Here is a 16,777-nt window from a genome sequence, read left to right as displayed (position 1 = left end):
TCTAGGTTTCCCCTTTTTTGTGGCTACACTTCTTGACCTTTGACTTCTTCATATGGAACAGAACAATGGGTAAAGCAGCAGTAATTTCTTAACTGCTTTAGGCAGAGGTCAGGCGGGGCGATAAGCTGAGAATCAAGGTAACAATACAGCAGACCGTCCCATTGTGAGCGCTTTGTGTGTCAGTGAACTTGATTCATACTTAGTGTGAATAGAGGAACTCAGCTATTTCAGGAATGTCAGTAATTTCGTTGTAAAGCAACTTTGATCTTGCTCCAATTTCCCAGGCTCATTCATTAGCTGAGAATGTGGAGGGTAAGATAGGCTCTCTTTTCTGGGAGACTGCCTGCCTGCTACTTAAATAAATCACCTACTTTTTCTCCCTGTCCTTCTCATAATAAAACAATCCCTCTCACAGGTCCTCTTGCCATATGATGAAACTTTTGACTCCAAGGAAATCTCTCTGTGATGCATGGGCTAAGAAGAATGCTTTTGATTTTTGAAACTGAGGGTCGGATTCTATAAACATACCACCCCAAAGATGATCAGTCCCCATCTTCCCACAAAGTAACATGAGACATATTGGCGACCTTTTGATGCTTCTGACAATGTGGAAGTTGAAGAAGTTTCTAGCCTTCAAAATAAAGGGTTCTTGTCTTTGTCCTGCCAGTTCTGTGTGTTTTGAAGTGTGGAGCACTCTGTTCTTTCTCTCTGGAAAGGCTCTCTTACACCAAGACTGTCGGAGTAGTCACCGAGCCTCCTTCAGCAATGCGATGATGAGCTGGGCTAAACTTTTACATGCTGTTTGCTCTATCACCCTCACCACAGGGGTAGAGGTGTGTGCTGAGAACATCTCCCTGGACAGGGTTTGGAGCAAGGGTCCTTTTTCTCTACTCTGTTTTGGGATAAAAATTAATATTCTAAGCTATCTTTCATTTGCACTGGTATTATAATAGTACATTCAAAACAAGGACACTTCTCTCTAAGTCTCTAAGGATTATTTTTTTTAATCTTTCCCAAATAATTAAAGCTCATTTCCCACCTCCTTTTCTCTCTTGTTCCTGCTGTGAAGCAGGAAGTTACCTCTTAAAAAAAATTTAAGTGAAGTAGAGAGAAGCTAATTGATTCATCCAAAGGTCAGAGGGTGTCAAGCAGCACAAAGAGAAAATGAAGCAGAGCATTTCAACTCTCCCGTGCTAGCTAGCCTTCAGAAAACATGCTCTGACTCAGGTTTGCTCTAGGGCAGCATCTTCAAATTCCTCTCAGTTCATTTCATCTCAGGTCCCAGTTTTTCAGTTTCCCAAAGTTTCTGGCTTTGGAAGCAATACGTTCATGTTCTCAAACAAACAACACTCAGAACTCACCAGCACAGTTGTTAAGTCTCCTAATCTTACACGTACTTACCTTAGGAAAAGAAATCATAAGCACACTTGTTCAAACAATCTTTGTGCCAGCTTTCCCCACATTTTAATCCTATAAAAATGTTTCTACTACACAAAAGGATTCAGAAACATGTTTATGAACATTTTCCAAACATTTTTTAAGATTACAGTTAAAGCATTATAATTGCTGAGTGATGAGATTTTGGAAGCAGTGGGGGTGAGAGTATCCTACGGCTCCTTTTCCTCATAGCCCACTGTCTGCATCTCTTCTCATTTCAGCAAAGGCTTGGAGGTGAAAGCTGTGGGAAGAACAGCCCCTGGGTCTGCTAGGCATTTTTGTAAGTGCTAGTGCTAACTGGATGCAGAACATGGATCGGGGTCATCATAAGCCCAGTCTGTTAGGATGTGGCAAAGGCTGGCTGTACAATTATCCAACTACATGCAGTATGGGTCACTCTTAAAAGGATAGAAAGCCATCTTTCCCACTTACCTCCTTGGGTAAAATCATCAGATGCCTGAAGCATTGTATTTTGTTCTTATTTTTATAGCCCTGCAGTGAAAAGCATGATATCTTTTACTTGCTTTCAAGTCCCAAATGGCATAGTATCAGAAAGCAGAAATCATACTTTGTACTCCTAAAAACAGCCTCTCCCAGTGCTTTGTGTGTGTAAGGAGAGGTGCTGCAGGGAGGAACAAGGTTCTTTTCTTACCTGCATGTGGCTTTTAAAACTACCTAGCATGCAGCTTCCTTGGACAATGGCTGTATTTTCTCTTGTGAGTCAGGAGGGTCTGCTACAGTCTTGCTCTGCTGCTCAATAAATCAAACTGTTCAAGTATGCTCTAACAAAAATACTTGCTTTGAAGTACAACCTTAAATGTCTGATTTCCTAGTGGTAACAATGATGCCTTATCATGTTTTGGTGGTGGTGGTTTTTTTTTTTTCTTTAGCCTGTTTTCTCTGTCCGGTTGTTTTCTTAACATGTGTGGCTGTCTAACGACTGGATTTTGGATTCCAGATGTTTTGGCAAGCAAAAGCACTAAACGGCCATATACATCCCAGAAACCTCATACCACCCAAGTAGCTGTTATGTCAACTGGCTAGTGTAAGCCTACCCGGATAATTCTCCCCCCTTTCTCCCCCTAGATGGCTGCTACCCCTTAAGTCATCAATACAAAATGACAGAAATTCTTTTCCACAACTACTATTACAGAAACATCCAGGGCATGGGATATAAAGCCACAGGATCCATGTGGTTTTGATGGGAAAAAAAGAATTTTAATTAAATAATGAGCTCAGGCTCTTTTCTGGTGATCACGGTGATCAGCTCAATGATTAAAGATATAGTTAGACACACACACACATACATACACATGACTGCATGCACACATATGCATGCAAAAGTACCTCTTTTTAAGGTTACGTTTATTCTATTCGTAAACAGGCTGTTTACGATGCTACTGGTTTTGATCTAAGATTTTTCCTGCAGGAAACCAGATGTAGCAAGAAGAGGCAGTCACTAATTTTGTGTACATGTTGATGGGAGAGACTTCTTTGAAGAGGATAAGGCTATGATTTACCACCCACTGCACAATACCATTGCCACTTGGTATGGACTTTACTAGGGCGGTCCTTCACTGCTGGTGGTCATGAGTTAAAAGAACAATACATTGAGAGATCCTAGATTGCACCCCAGTAGAGATCAAGCCCTGGACCCAGCCGTTGAAAATGGGAGGAAGAGGTCAGAGAAGTAAAGCATTACAGATTAAACTGTTTTCTGTCTCTTTTCTCATATGAAATACTGATGTGTAAATTACTGGCATATCTCCATGCTTCCTGCTAAGTTTTCTCCCACTCTGAAAACCTTATCGTATGTTGTAGTAATTTTCCTTTCTTTTTAGTACCAAAGAGTTGTGGTCCCATCACAGCCCCAGTGCTTTGGATGAAATTGTTCTTACCATAACCAGACTTCCTGCTTTGTATTTTTCAAAGAATCTATCAGTTTTATTCTGGGTGGTAGCCACAAGGGAGAAATCAAAGACATTGAAAGAAGCAGATAATGGATAATGGGCTGTCAGTTCTGTCATTGCCTGTGGGGATCAGTAAAGACAGATTTCTTTCTCTCACCTGGATGGGTTACGCCAGACTCTTGGAGACCCTAGATCAAATGCTCCATCTTGGGATTTGGTGAGTGGGAGAGAAAGGATGACATTGTTGCCATTAATTACTGATAGTGTAGGGCTTTATGGAGGAAGACATGATCAAAAGATGGACTGAAACATGGAGAAGAATGGAGAAGAAGAGAGATGGGTTATGGAAGCTGGGACTGGGAAGAGGTCTTGGAAGTGAGGGGTGTAATCTGAAATCCGATCCAAAAGATGCTGATTCAAAAAGAAATGACTAAGGAAAAGTCACAGGCAAAGAAAACTATTTCAGCCATTGCATTTTTAGTGGAGTAGAAGAGAATAAGACTGAGATCATCTGCAGAAGAGGAAAATGCATTAGGAGAGCAGAGAAGCAGCAGAAACTATGAAGAAACACTTAATCAGAGAGACAGGAGGGACGGAGACAGATGTTGCAAGAAAGTGTCGGGTTTGGTGTAGAACAGCCAAGTTGGAGTGTGCCGGCTCAGTATTTGCTTCAGCACAGTGTCACAAGCCATGGCAACTCCTCCAGGCAAGGTTGCTCTTGGCTTGGTGTGCCCCAGGACAGAACTGGCAGGAGCTGATGTTAAGGGAGAAAGAAACAGCACCAAGACTGTGAAAATGTGGGAGAGCTGAGGCACAGAGACTCTTCCTACTCCCACAGTTATACCTCCTGCCTTCTGGGCAGAAGACTGCCCGGACTCCAAGGACTTCTTTAGCCCAGACACCATACTCCCCCTAAACTTCATATCCCTCACCTATGGCATGGAGATGTTAGAGCTTTCCAAGAGGAGTTCCCCAAAATCCTCTAATAAGGCAACTAAATAGAAAATGCTGAAAAAAGAGACATATTAAGTATTGCAAATGACATTGTTATTATTTAAATTACTGAGCAAAAACATAGACTGTGTTTTCACAAGGCTTTTCTTTACCAAGATGACCACCAGACACTGCTTGCATGATAAAATATACCATACAGATAATCTGTGAGCAGCAGGCTGAATGGAATTTATCCAGTTGCAATGGTGACTGTCTCTGAAAGAGCTAAATATTTATAGTTAGACAATCTTATTGGCTCAACTCAAATAATATTTAAAGTCATATCCACTGTTGTGAATTCCAGCTGCACATATAGGACATCAAAAGGTACCAGTCTTGGTTAATTACTCAATATCTGGAAGTCAGCTGCACTTACACATGTTAAAGCTTAATCCTGTAGGTACACATGAATATGAATGTGAATATGAATATTAAACTTTCTGGTTAAGAAAGTCTATGACCATTAATATGAATGGTGAGTATAGTGGCATTGTTAGTGCCATAGCTGTAAGTCTACTAGACAGTCATGTCTAAGTCTAGAATGACATCTGCTCTGCCTGATGGAAACTGTATATAGGGGTCTATTCTTAAGGTTAGATTTTCCTTTGAGTCTTTTTGACCATTTAATGAACTCTTACCACAGTGATGAGTGTTGAAGTAAATGCCTCTAGCTTTATGCATTGCATACCCTAGAACATAGCTCCAGGGCTAATGTTTAACAGTAATGTTTCAAGGTCCTGCTTTAGTTCACCAGTGCCAAATTCATCAATCTACTTTCTTCAGAGTGTTTAAAAAAAACCCCAAAACAACAAACATCTCCTTTAGTTTCATCTTCTTTTTCTAGAAGTTTTTGGACCATCTGTAGTTAAAACTCTAATATTTCTTTAGCCATAGAGAATGGCATGAGCAGAATGGGTATCTGCAGTTCATTAAAAGCAAGTCATGTGAATAAGAACCAACAAAGAAAACTATTAATAATGCCTGAGAAACCAATAGAGCTTCAGGATCTGGCCAGCTAACACAGCTTTCACATTAAACCATAAAAAGCTGAACCTTCTGAATGAAGGACAATTCCAGGGAGATAAGAGATGTTAAAGGACAGGCTATTATCTCATCACTCCTGTTCTGGTTTGTACAGATGGCATACCATTTGTTTCAAACTGATAGGGGCTGTTACAAAGTGATCACAAACCAAAAGGGAAGTCTGGTGTTTTATGTTAAGTAAAATAAAACAGTATCATTTTTCTTGAGGAAACCAAGGTGAAAATGGCAGGGTAAATTGTTTTGTTTCAATGTCAATAATTACAGAAGTAACATAGGTAGCAAATTCTAACCATCCAAACTCAGCTGCTAGTGTACTGCATGTCACAACTGAGATGCAATCTTTTTTTTTCTTAAAAGAGAAAAGGATTTTATTTCAATTAGGTTAAAATCTCAAAACAAAACCTAGGTTATGTTTATTATTACACTGCTCCTGAATAATAAAATACTGAAAAATCCAAGCCAAAAGAGTACGTTCTCTGTCTCTTTATATATGTAAGCATACTTGTCTGTATGGAGATATATATGTGTATAAACATATATATATTCAGGTACATAAATAATTTAACTTAATTTATTCAAGAAATCCACTCATGTTACTCAGTTTTAAAATGTTACAAACCCAAACTGTCAAAAGTTGATTGGAAGGTTTAACACAGATATTAGTGCAAGATTCAAGTAGTTCTTTTTTCAGTTTGTCAATAGCTATAATAAATAGTGATGGTGCATTCCATTTTAGTCACCACACTCAGAAAACACACACCTGTAACATCTATCAACAGATTATTTGTACAGCAGAAAATAACAAGAGACCACAGGTTCCAGTTGGCAAGACACCTAGGGGGAGGCTCAGACCCCAGCTTCTACCCTCTCTTGTTCTGAAATAGAAGATGTCTCCTCGGGTAAAGGGGGGCCCAAACATTCCCCTCAGAGGAAGCAAAATTTGGTCCAAAACAGTGTAAACAGCCAGTTATGGCCAAGAATGTGGAGGAAAGGAGGTCTGAGCTGGGCGAATGTGTCAGGAGGTGGTTTAGCCTGTACATGCCTTTCACATATACTTAGCATCTGTAACTGACCTCTGTCAGCAAAGATGGCATGTTAGACAAGACAGACCTTTGTTCAAGGCCAGTATGTCAACATTTACGTTCTTATACCAAGCAAAAATGGAACTATTGTAAGGCAAGCAAGAACAGCTTAATAAAAATATTTTATTTACCTCCACAAAAGGCACCTGCCATTCTTATTCTACATATTTGTCTCCAAATCTGCCTGAAGCTACTCTGAAGTGAAGAAAATATTGGTGATGGCATCACTTATCGCTGAATCTTCCTCTGCTGTAACAGTCAGTCAAAGGCAAGATGGCTGGCTTTAGCTTTGCTCCATGGTTAGCCATTTCTTACTGTCCACCTGCCACTGCTAAAATAACTGCCAGATCCTCATCTCTTTGACTACTCCCTGTGTCCTTCCTCACTTTTCTACCTGCCTCACTACAATTATTTACTGATGCTGTGAAATCTGGTCCTAGGAATAAAAGCTTAGGTACAGAAATGTAAGAGGTAGAAAGATGCAATTGCCTCAAGGACTGAACACACATATATACGTACATATGTACAATATATGTATGTTTCCTTTTCCACATCCATTCTTTGTTTGAAATAAAACCTGGAATTTGGTGTGGATGGATCACAGTGGGCCCAGATCTGAAACTTGGCAGGTGTCTATCTCCTGTTTAGGATCCTAAACTAAGAGTCGCTAAGGATTTAGATACTTGAAAGCTTGTTTGGATGAGGTAATAAAAGAAGAAAACAAGACAATCCACTCGTGCAGAAGTATTTGTCTTTGTTGGGATGTTCTGAAGATACCTTTGTTTCATGACACTTGACAGGAGATACACCACTACTTAAGGTCTCATTAACCATCCCTGTGCTGGCAGCTGAACTTCCCTAACTCTTCAGTTGCTCCAGGCGACATTTACCTCACTTTATCTAAAGTGAAATGGATGTCTGCTTTATCCTGATTTTTAAAATTTATTTTTCTTCAGGAGAACATTAATAAACTGATTGCCATCAAGCAATTTTAAACAATGTGGTTTCAACTCCATCTCCAATCTGTTGCCTACAAATCAAAATATTTTGTGTCACTATTCATTTTCCACTCTTCCCCTAGCCTGCTAAAAACAACATAATTAACTTGTTCCTCTAATTAGCTGCCTATATCTATTGCCAAACCAGATTGCTATGAGCTATGTCCTTTTACATGCTTTGCTTATTAGCAGAACTTACTGCAGTTAAATATAAACAGCTAAGAAATTACCAGTAACTCCAGAGCTGTTAGGATATTTCTAGGATTATTACTGTCGTGTCCATGTCACCAGCAAGTGCTAATCCAGGCATGTGTCCATGGACATTTTTACCTACCAGATAAAGGATGGCTTTACCTATTTCAGTAGCTAAGAGTTGCACTGGGGAGTTATTCAAATAAACTCATGGGACTTAAATGCAGTTACCTTTCAGACAGAAGCCAAAGTAGTTAGAGAGCATCAGTAGAAGGCTCTTCCTTTTTATATAGATTGCTAACATCAGGATGAGATTTAAGCAGTAACTACATCTCTTAGTTGGTATAATAATTAGCAAAATAAGAAGGAAAAAAAACCAAAACCAAACCAGGTAGAATGCCCCTAATTCCTGCTTCCCCTCCATCTTTTAGCCTGTCAGTACAATAGTCAAAGAGACTGCAGAATTTCTCATGGCTCTGACTGGAACTATGGGATCCCTCTGATCTTGAAATAAATACAATATATATTTCCTATTAAATGGTAGCTTGATTTTCTCCTGCTTCTAATATCATCCAGTGTGTTCTAAGTTCTCAGTGTCTAAATAACAGCCTGGTTTCCTTTCCTACTCCTTTATGTTTTGTAGTGATTCCTGGCCTGCACTATCAAGATACTACAATACATTCTGCCTTCTATAATAAAATGAAGTGAAGCTGAAACCTGTCCTGAATTTGGAAGACACGACCTGAACAGCTTAAAGAGACAACAATATTAGAAAAAGTCAGTCAAGGCAGGCTTTTACTCAGATATCAACCCAAAGATGAAAAAAACCCCATATTTCTAGAAATGAAGCACACACAAGCTGATGGAAGCATTTCAGTCCACACAAGCTTGCTATAGAAATAAAGTTTAAGACAAGTGTGAACAAATACCAGAAAGGTCACTGGAGACTGAGTCTAAATCCATAGGGTAACTTTAGAAAACACTGTGCAGTGACTGAGCTGGATGTCTGTTCCTACAAAGTAAATCATAAAAGCTTGCAAAGTATCTTAAAGATAGCTAGCATCTCTGATGTTCCTTCTCCTCCATCCAGCTTTTACAGTTTAAGTAACAGCTAGTGTCCTATTGAGTTTCCATTATGCAAATTATAGTTTGTGTTTCTTTTCCTTCTGGAGCTATTAATTGGTAGTGGGGAGAGCAGCACAACAAATGGCAGGGTGAGTTCATCTCTGCTGCAAGTCCACTGATTTGAGAAGCTGCAGAACTAGTGCAGCTAGGATTCAAGCAAAAGCCATCTTAACTGACCAGTGGGTTCTATCATGGGCATGGCTGCTCCTTTCCTTGTTGTTTTGGTATGCTTTGGAAGAACTCATGCTGCCGGTTTGGTGTTCACAAGTCTTTTTTCTTAGGAACTGTGGATTGGTAAGTAATACAGGACAGTAGCAGCATAAGCATAAAGGTGAGGTCAGCATCCTTGTTGGATGTCAATGGCAGCCCAGCTGACGTAATCTTTCACCCTTTGTCCCAATGTAAACCTTCACAGTTCAGCTCAAATTGATGCATTTTTACTGGAGTGCCTGGAGCTCCATCTCTACACAACTGGCTGATTTCTCATAGCTCTTACAGTCCCTGTAATAAGAATGAAACACAGCCTTTGAAGACTAAAATGCTGTTATGTACTCTGAATGCACTTCATTAGAAAACTCTTTGCACGACAATGCAGTGCAGCTGGATAAAAGGCTCCCTTTCCACCCGAGGATGCACAGAAACAGGAGAATAATGCAATGCCTTCTCCAGCCAGAACATGCCTTGTACAGAAGCCTCATTGTATTCAGGTGCCTTTATAACTGGGCCCTGACACGAAGTCACAAAGAGGTACAAGCTGCTCCTTACAATGGCTTGATGCATCAGCCATACGTACTGAGAGAGCTGTTGGTTGGGCAACACTCAGAACAGTCTGTAATAGTGCTTTTCTCAGCTTTGGTGTGAGTGACATGCCTACTAATGATCTCACAGGCTAAGCCAGGGGGGTCCTGCATGTCACAAAACTTCAAATGGCTCAGAAGCTGAAGGGACATGTTATCTGATCTAGAGAGCTGGAAGGGGAGTGGGGGTTCTTTCAAGGTGATTCACAGACAACAGGTAACAACTCACACAGCAGTGCAGGGCTAGGCTGGGCAAGCAGCTAAGACCTGAGGCTCACTTCCTATGTCCCCTAGGTTCAACCCTACCACAACTCTGGCCCAGCAAAAGGAAGGGCACCACAACAGCCTGCAAGCAGTCCATGGCCACACCAGCACAGCACTCCTTTCACAAGGCTAAACACCACTCCCTCACTCACCCAGCTCCTGGGCTGATGACGCTCTGCTTCATTTGATGAAGTGCTTGGCTGCATGAGAAGATTCACACAGCACAACACTGTTGTATTACACAAAAGCACCTGTTAAAAACCTCTCCAGAAACATTTATGGGTGTATGTATCCAGAAGCACCACAACCGAAAGGAAATGAAAAAAATGCTATTATGGGATGCAGTGAGAAACTCTGCAAATTAGCAAAGCTAGCTTTATTTTGCTTGGCATTGAGCTGGCTCTATCTAAAATAATTGTGGACCTTTGATCAAAAAGCAGAAGCTGATCATTTTATTCCACATCCTACATAAATCTCAACTCTCCTGCTTCTCAGTTTAAGCAATTCTGCCACATCAAACTTGGTTTCATTAACTGCAGATTAAATTCTGCTGGCTTGCCCTTTGACGCAAGCTACAGTAATGTCAAAGTATTGTTGCGGCACCTTGATGGTAGGAAAGCTTGAGTGGCTGGCTGCCTGAGGGAGATGTGAACTCATGAGCAGAGGATGAAGTCTGCATGAGTGCTTTCTGGCTTTGCACAGAGGTGCTGGCCCTTCCACCATGTCTCTAATCATCCCTGACTAAATACCTCCTTTGTAGAAGCTACTTAGCTGGGTTGAACTACCCGGCTAGGTGATGGTTCTGGCTGAGATGGACACCAAGGCACCAGCAGAAATCCAGAAGCACAGGGAGAGCCCTCCTCTGACACTGAGGGGGGAGACTTTTCAAACAGAAAGAGCCAGAAACATATGGGGAGATTCAGTTACAGAAAGGAGTAATGTATCTAATTCTGCAGAAAAATATCCCAGAAAAAGATCCACCCCCACATCCTCTGTCCTTCACTCAATCTTATGCCTACCCAGTATATTTTAATTTGAGTTGAATTGTTTCATGGATGAATTTCAACAGCCGGTCTCCTTCTTTCACCATCACAGAATGAAAATGGATTGAAAAAAGTCTGTCTTTCTGATGGTGTTGGGGGCTGTTAACCCTGAAACTTCAAATCATTTAAACGAAGGGTCCTCATACTGCTTCTCATGATGGGAGGCCTATCAGTCTAAATGAAACTGCTAGGCTTTTGTTCTGGAAATTAAAATAATATTGGATGTTGCACACTAAATCCTTATTGAAAAAAAAGACGATCAAATACTCAATACCCACATATTGGGTATGGTGGAAATGGCGGTTTCTGAGAAAAGCAGATTCCTGTATGACACCTCCACCACCACCAAATAAAACCCCAAAGGAGGACAAAGTGTTGCGTTTGCAGTGCTGTCTTTCACTTTAATACCCATATGCAGGTACCTAAAGGTAAGACTTGCACTTTATATGCAAAACAGAAAAAATAAATCCTTTTTTTTATAAAGTGTTCTATAAAGATGCTCCAGGGTTTAAATAACAAGGCAAACTTTGAACTGTCTTTGTTCTTCTCTAGAAATCCAAAGGGGAAAAAAATTGGCCATTGAGGTTGTAGGAAGTGCTGCTTTACATTCTCCTGTAAAACCCATAATTCAATTATAAAAGTGCTCTGGGCTTCAGAACAATTCAAAGGTGAGAAATGAGACAGAAGTTGTATTCCAGTGCAGTCCTGAGATATGGCAGACTTTCTTAGGAAGTCTAATTCACACAGCTGTGGCTTTGTAAGAATTAGACACACCTAGAAGATCAAACCCAGATGCCAAGAAAATGTTCCCAGGACTGAGATGATAAACATGCTGACATCATAGTCATTGATTTGTTTTTAAAATGCAAAGGCCTGCACTGAAAGATCATGCTCTGATAAAAATCCCATCACTTGAAACGTAGAACTTTTTTCTATAGAATGCCTCTCAGAATGGCTGGAAAAACATAATCTACTAAAGATAAAACTTTCTACATACACAGTAAAAAGAAGTACAGGGAATGAATTATAAGACATCTGAACTTAGAAAAAGATGTAATTAGTAATAGTTGTAAAAGAATGTTACTCCATCCCAAGCAAAGACAGTGTCTTCAGCTTATAAGATAGATCTGTGTGCTGGTTTTGGCTGGGGCAGAGTTAATTTTCTTCATAGTAGCTAGTAAGGGAGTATGTTTTGGATTTGTGTTGAAAACAGTGTTGATAATTCAGGGATGTTTTCATTACTGCTGAGCAGGGCTGACACAGCATCATGGCCTTTTATGCTTCTCACACCACCCCACCAGTGAGCAGACTGAAGGCGCACAAGAAGTTGGGAGGGGCACAGCCATGACAGGTGACCCCAAGTGGCCAAAGGAATATTCCATACCACATCATGACATGCTCAGTTGTGCAGCTGGGGGAAGAAGAAGGAAAAGGGGGACGTACAGAGTGATGGCATTTGTCTTCCCAAGTAACCATTACACATGATGGAGCCCGGCTTTCCTGGCGATGGCTGAACACCTGCCTGCCGGTGGGAAGTGGTGAATGAATTCCTTGTTTTGCTTTGCTTGCACACACAGCTTTTGCTTTACCTATTAAACTGTCTTTATCTCAGTGTATGAATTTTCTCATTTCTACCCTTCCAGTTCTCACCCCCATCCCACTGGAGGGGAGGTAAGCAAGAGGCTGTGGGGCACTTAGTTGCATGATGGGGTTAAACCATGAAATCTAAAACAGTGGATCTGAATTACCTAGAATACTTCTCTTTTAGGGGCTCTCTGAAACTCAAAACCAGTTTTGACTACAGATTTCACATATCACTTTTGCCTAAATAAAATGCAGTATGTGAACATCCACACAGTACGAAATTCAGATCCACTGAGAAGCAGAAACATTTTCTTATCAGGATCAGCTATACTTTCTATAAGCTTAAGGAGAACATACCACAATGAAGTTTACACAAAAATTAATAAGATGTGATTTCTCTGGGGGAAAAACTTGTTAGACAGAAACTTACCATTCATTTCCTTCCTCCCACTAAGGGCTAGGTTTACACCAAGGCACTGGCACATGGAATAGAACAAACTTAGATAAATCTTGAAATATTTTTGGGAAGGATGGTGAAATTGGTTAGCTGTTTCTATAAATTTAGGCCACTTTTAATTTCCAAGGTGACCAACTATTCTCATTTCAAAGACCAGAATTCTTCATCACAGGTTTTTGTGTAAACTATAAGTGCATCAAATCAATCAAAATGAAAAATAAAGCAGAACTTGAAGTGTATGCTACTTTTCAGTGATTGAATTATGAGTGATAAGAATATCTGCATACTGCAACAAATAAATAAGGGATAATGGTTACAGTATATTATAATAATGTATGCTGAAAGGTCAATTAAGAAGTTCTATATTTAGATAGAGTATAAATATTTTATGTGAGGAAACAGCAAAAGAGTGTCTCAAGGTCATTGGATGAGCCTTCCAATTGCATTAGTACAAAAGTGGCAATATAGAAGATATGACATTTTAGCTAAACAAGTACTTTGTATGAGCCCAGTTAAATAAACTTTTGCAAAGGGTACTTCAATTGGATAACACTGTGGCAATAAAGAAGGGCAATAACTTTTTTACAATATACAGAGCTCCATTATCTACTCTGCAAGTGCTCCTTCTCTCCTTCTTTTTCCCAGAGGGTAGGGGGTGTGGAGTAGATTCAGTCACTGTTCATTTTAAAGAAGAAGCTCATAAAATTTGAAGATATTATTTGGCATTAATTCATAGTAAAGAATACAAAGAGTGACAGACAGCAGAAGGGAAATGAGCTCAGGAGCCATTTCCTGAACAATACTCAACTTTACCATTGTTGGTCAAATAGCTGTCTTGCAGTGAAAACTACAGACATTTTACCAAGGGAATTAGCACAAAGAGAAGAAAGCTTGTCATTGGGATTACAAAACACAGTGAACTGATTTAATCATGTATTTATAAACTACTACACTTTATCTATACAAATAAAACTAATTCCATACAAATATTTGTCAAAATATTTACACCCCAGTGATCTCATCTTACATCTTTGAAGTAAAAAGGGAATTTGATTTCCTCCTCTAACACTCAGAAACACAGGCCCAACTCCCCAAGATACATTGCGCTGAGGCTCTGGCCCACTTTGCAGACACCAGAGGCTTCCACTCCTCACCTCACACCAGCAAGCAGCCAGCCCAGACCTGTGCTCATACTCATACAATTACTGACATAGATAAGCAAATGGGTGTAATCCAGAAGTCTGTCAATCTGCTAATGATGTATATGCAGCATGACTTCAAATTTGCAAGCCAGCCCACCCAACTCCCTTCTGTCAGCCCATGGCCAGCCGCAAGGGGTTTGGGAACTGTGGCTGAATCATAGAACCGTAGAATAGTTAGGGTTGGAAGGGGCCTTCAAAGGTAAAGTCCAACTCCCTGTTATGGGCAGGGACATCTTCAAGTAGATCAGGTTGCTCAGAGCCGCGTCCAACCTGACCTTGAATGTTTCCAGGGATGGGGCATCTACCACCTCTCTGGGCAACCTGTGCCAGCGTTTCACCACCCTCATTGTAAAACATTACTTCCTTGTATCTAGTCTGATTCTACTCTCTTTTAGTTTAAAGCCATTACCCCTTGTCCTACCACTACAGGCCGTACTAAAAAGTCTGTGCCCACCTTTGTTATGTCCCCTTTGAGTACTGAAAGGCTCCAATAAGCTCTTCCCAGAGCCTTCTTTTCTCCAGGCTGAACAACCCCAGCTCCCTCAGCCTGTCCTCAAGAGGTGTTACATCTGTCTGATCACTTTTGTGGCCCTTCTCTGGATACCTCCAAGAGGTCCATGTCTTTCTTGTCCTGAGGACCCCAGAGCTGGATGCAGTACTCTAGGTGGGAGCCACCTGGATGTAGTACTCAGGTGAACAGCCATTATCAAGCCTGGGTCTTATTGCCACAGGAGACCAAAATTCGAGATGGATTCAAAAAGTGTTCATATATATTTATGCAAAAAATCAGAAAGAAGCTAGTCTATACATAATATTTGGTAGACCCTCTGACTAAGGAAGCCCCTAAACCACGGACTACAGTGTCTGGACAATGCAAAAAAGGTAGCATTCCTCAGTGACCACTCTTTGCCTTATTTTTCTTCCTAAGTATCTTCTATTTCCCACTTCAAGGGGTGGGATAGTTTACCAAAAAGTTCTTTGACATTAACTGCTACAGCTTTTCTGGAAAGCAAGGACAGAGAGGCTAGGTCCAGTGAAATCAAGGGTACACGCCTACATTTCCAGCTACAGCAATGAAGGACTGAGCAGATGCCAGGTAAACAGTGTTTAGACTTTGGGAAATGCCAGGGTTTACTTTTCCCACTGTATTGTTTTACCTTCCCTTATTTTTCTGTTTTCTAAATAAAGAGAAGCAACACGTAAACTTTGAGTTCTATTCCCTAGGTGTTCTTTATTTCACTTACTGAAAAGTGATATTTGACAATTCATTCATACTATCAAACCAAGTAAATCAGGAGTACCTCCACTGATGTCAATAAGCTATATCCACAAACTGATCATAATGGATTTCAAAGGTTACTGTGACATTTTAGAGCCTTGGAGTGCTGAGCCTAATAGTGTGTTCCTATTGAAATATTCAGTAACTGAAAAAAATATTTTGCATACAGATACCTCAGACAAAATAAATCAGAAAAGATGTAAACTTATTTTTATCAGTAATCCCAAGGGTTTTAAAACCTTTGAAGGATGCAAATTAAAGCTACTTGGAAAACTAAATGCATTTTTCAGATAAACGTCCTTTATATTTCCCTCAGCAGAGGTAGGGCAAGGCACCCCCACACTGATCATCAGCAATGGCCAATTCTATTTTGCAGCAGCTCTTCAGCTTTGAGATGTGTTTCTTTCACTCTAAGTGAAAAGCAAAGCTTTCTGAGCATGATCAGACAACAGGGCTGGCTAATGACTGTGCCCTATCATTTGACTAAAAGGGTTACCTTTTTATTTTGCCTCCTCTGACTCTACAAATGAGCAGCAAGACAGCCCTAGATCTCAGAAATCCTCTTATGACTATTGCAGCAGTTCTGAGAAACAGGGTTTCTTCCAGCAGAGCAGCATATTCCCAAGCAATATGTATGTTCTGGAAGTGCCCAAGACAGCTCTACTGGGTATTATTTCTTACATAAATCAACTGCAGAACCTGTACCTGCCAACAGCTCACTTTACTTTGACAATCATTTCTTCCAAATAACTCTAATGAACATTTTGAGAATGAGTCCCCTTCTCCCCTCCCTAGCCTCAGGCCTCATTGCCCTATAAAATTAAATTTTCTCATTTCGGATGTGCTTAAGAAAGACCTAACTTCTATAAATAAACAAACAGATAATATGACAAAAACAAAAGCTGAGCCTGCCAAGACCCAACAAGTCAAGGAGATGACATTGTTTGTACATGCTTGAAACCACAGAGCAGTGAGTGATTCCAACCCAAATCAAACATGCCATGCTAGCACAAACAAAAATCAGTATGTCCACATTTCTGATATGCTTCACCCACATGGTTCTATAGATGGCCACCCTGGAAATTTACTTGGCAGGCAGTTCAGGTGCATGATCAAATAATTGAAAATTAACTCCATAATGGGGCTAAGATGGGTGTGGGTTCATGATCTTTTATTAGGTGGAGTGATCCTTTGTAGTTCTCTGTAGATTACACCTCTGCATTTCTAAGCACACTTTCTTGTTGTGTAACATCAGGGACATTTTGTGCCCAGAGGATGATGCAGAGTCACTGTGAACAGTCACAAAATGAGGTCTCTGTGCACCCCTGTTTCAGAACTCTTCAAGATCTATGGAGATCCGTCCACTGACT

This window comes from Falco punctatus (assembly GCF_963210335.1).
Source record: "Falco punctatus genome assembly, chromosome: Z".
In the NCBI taxonomy this organism is placed as follows: domain Eukaryota; kingdom Metazoa; phylum Chordata; class Aves; order Falconiformes; family Falconidae; genus Falco; species Falco punctatus.
Note: the sequence above shows the minus strand (reverse complement) of the source record.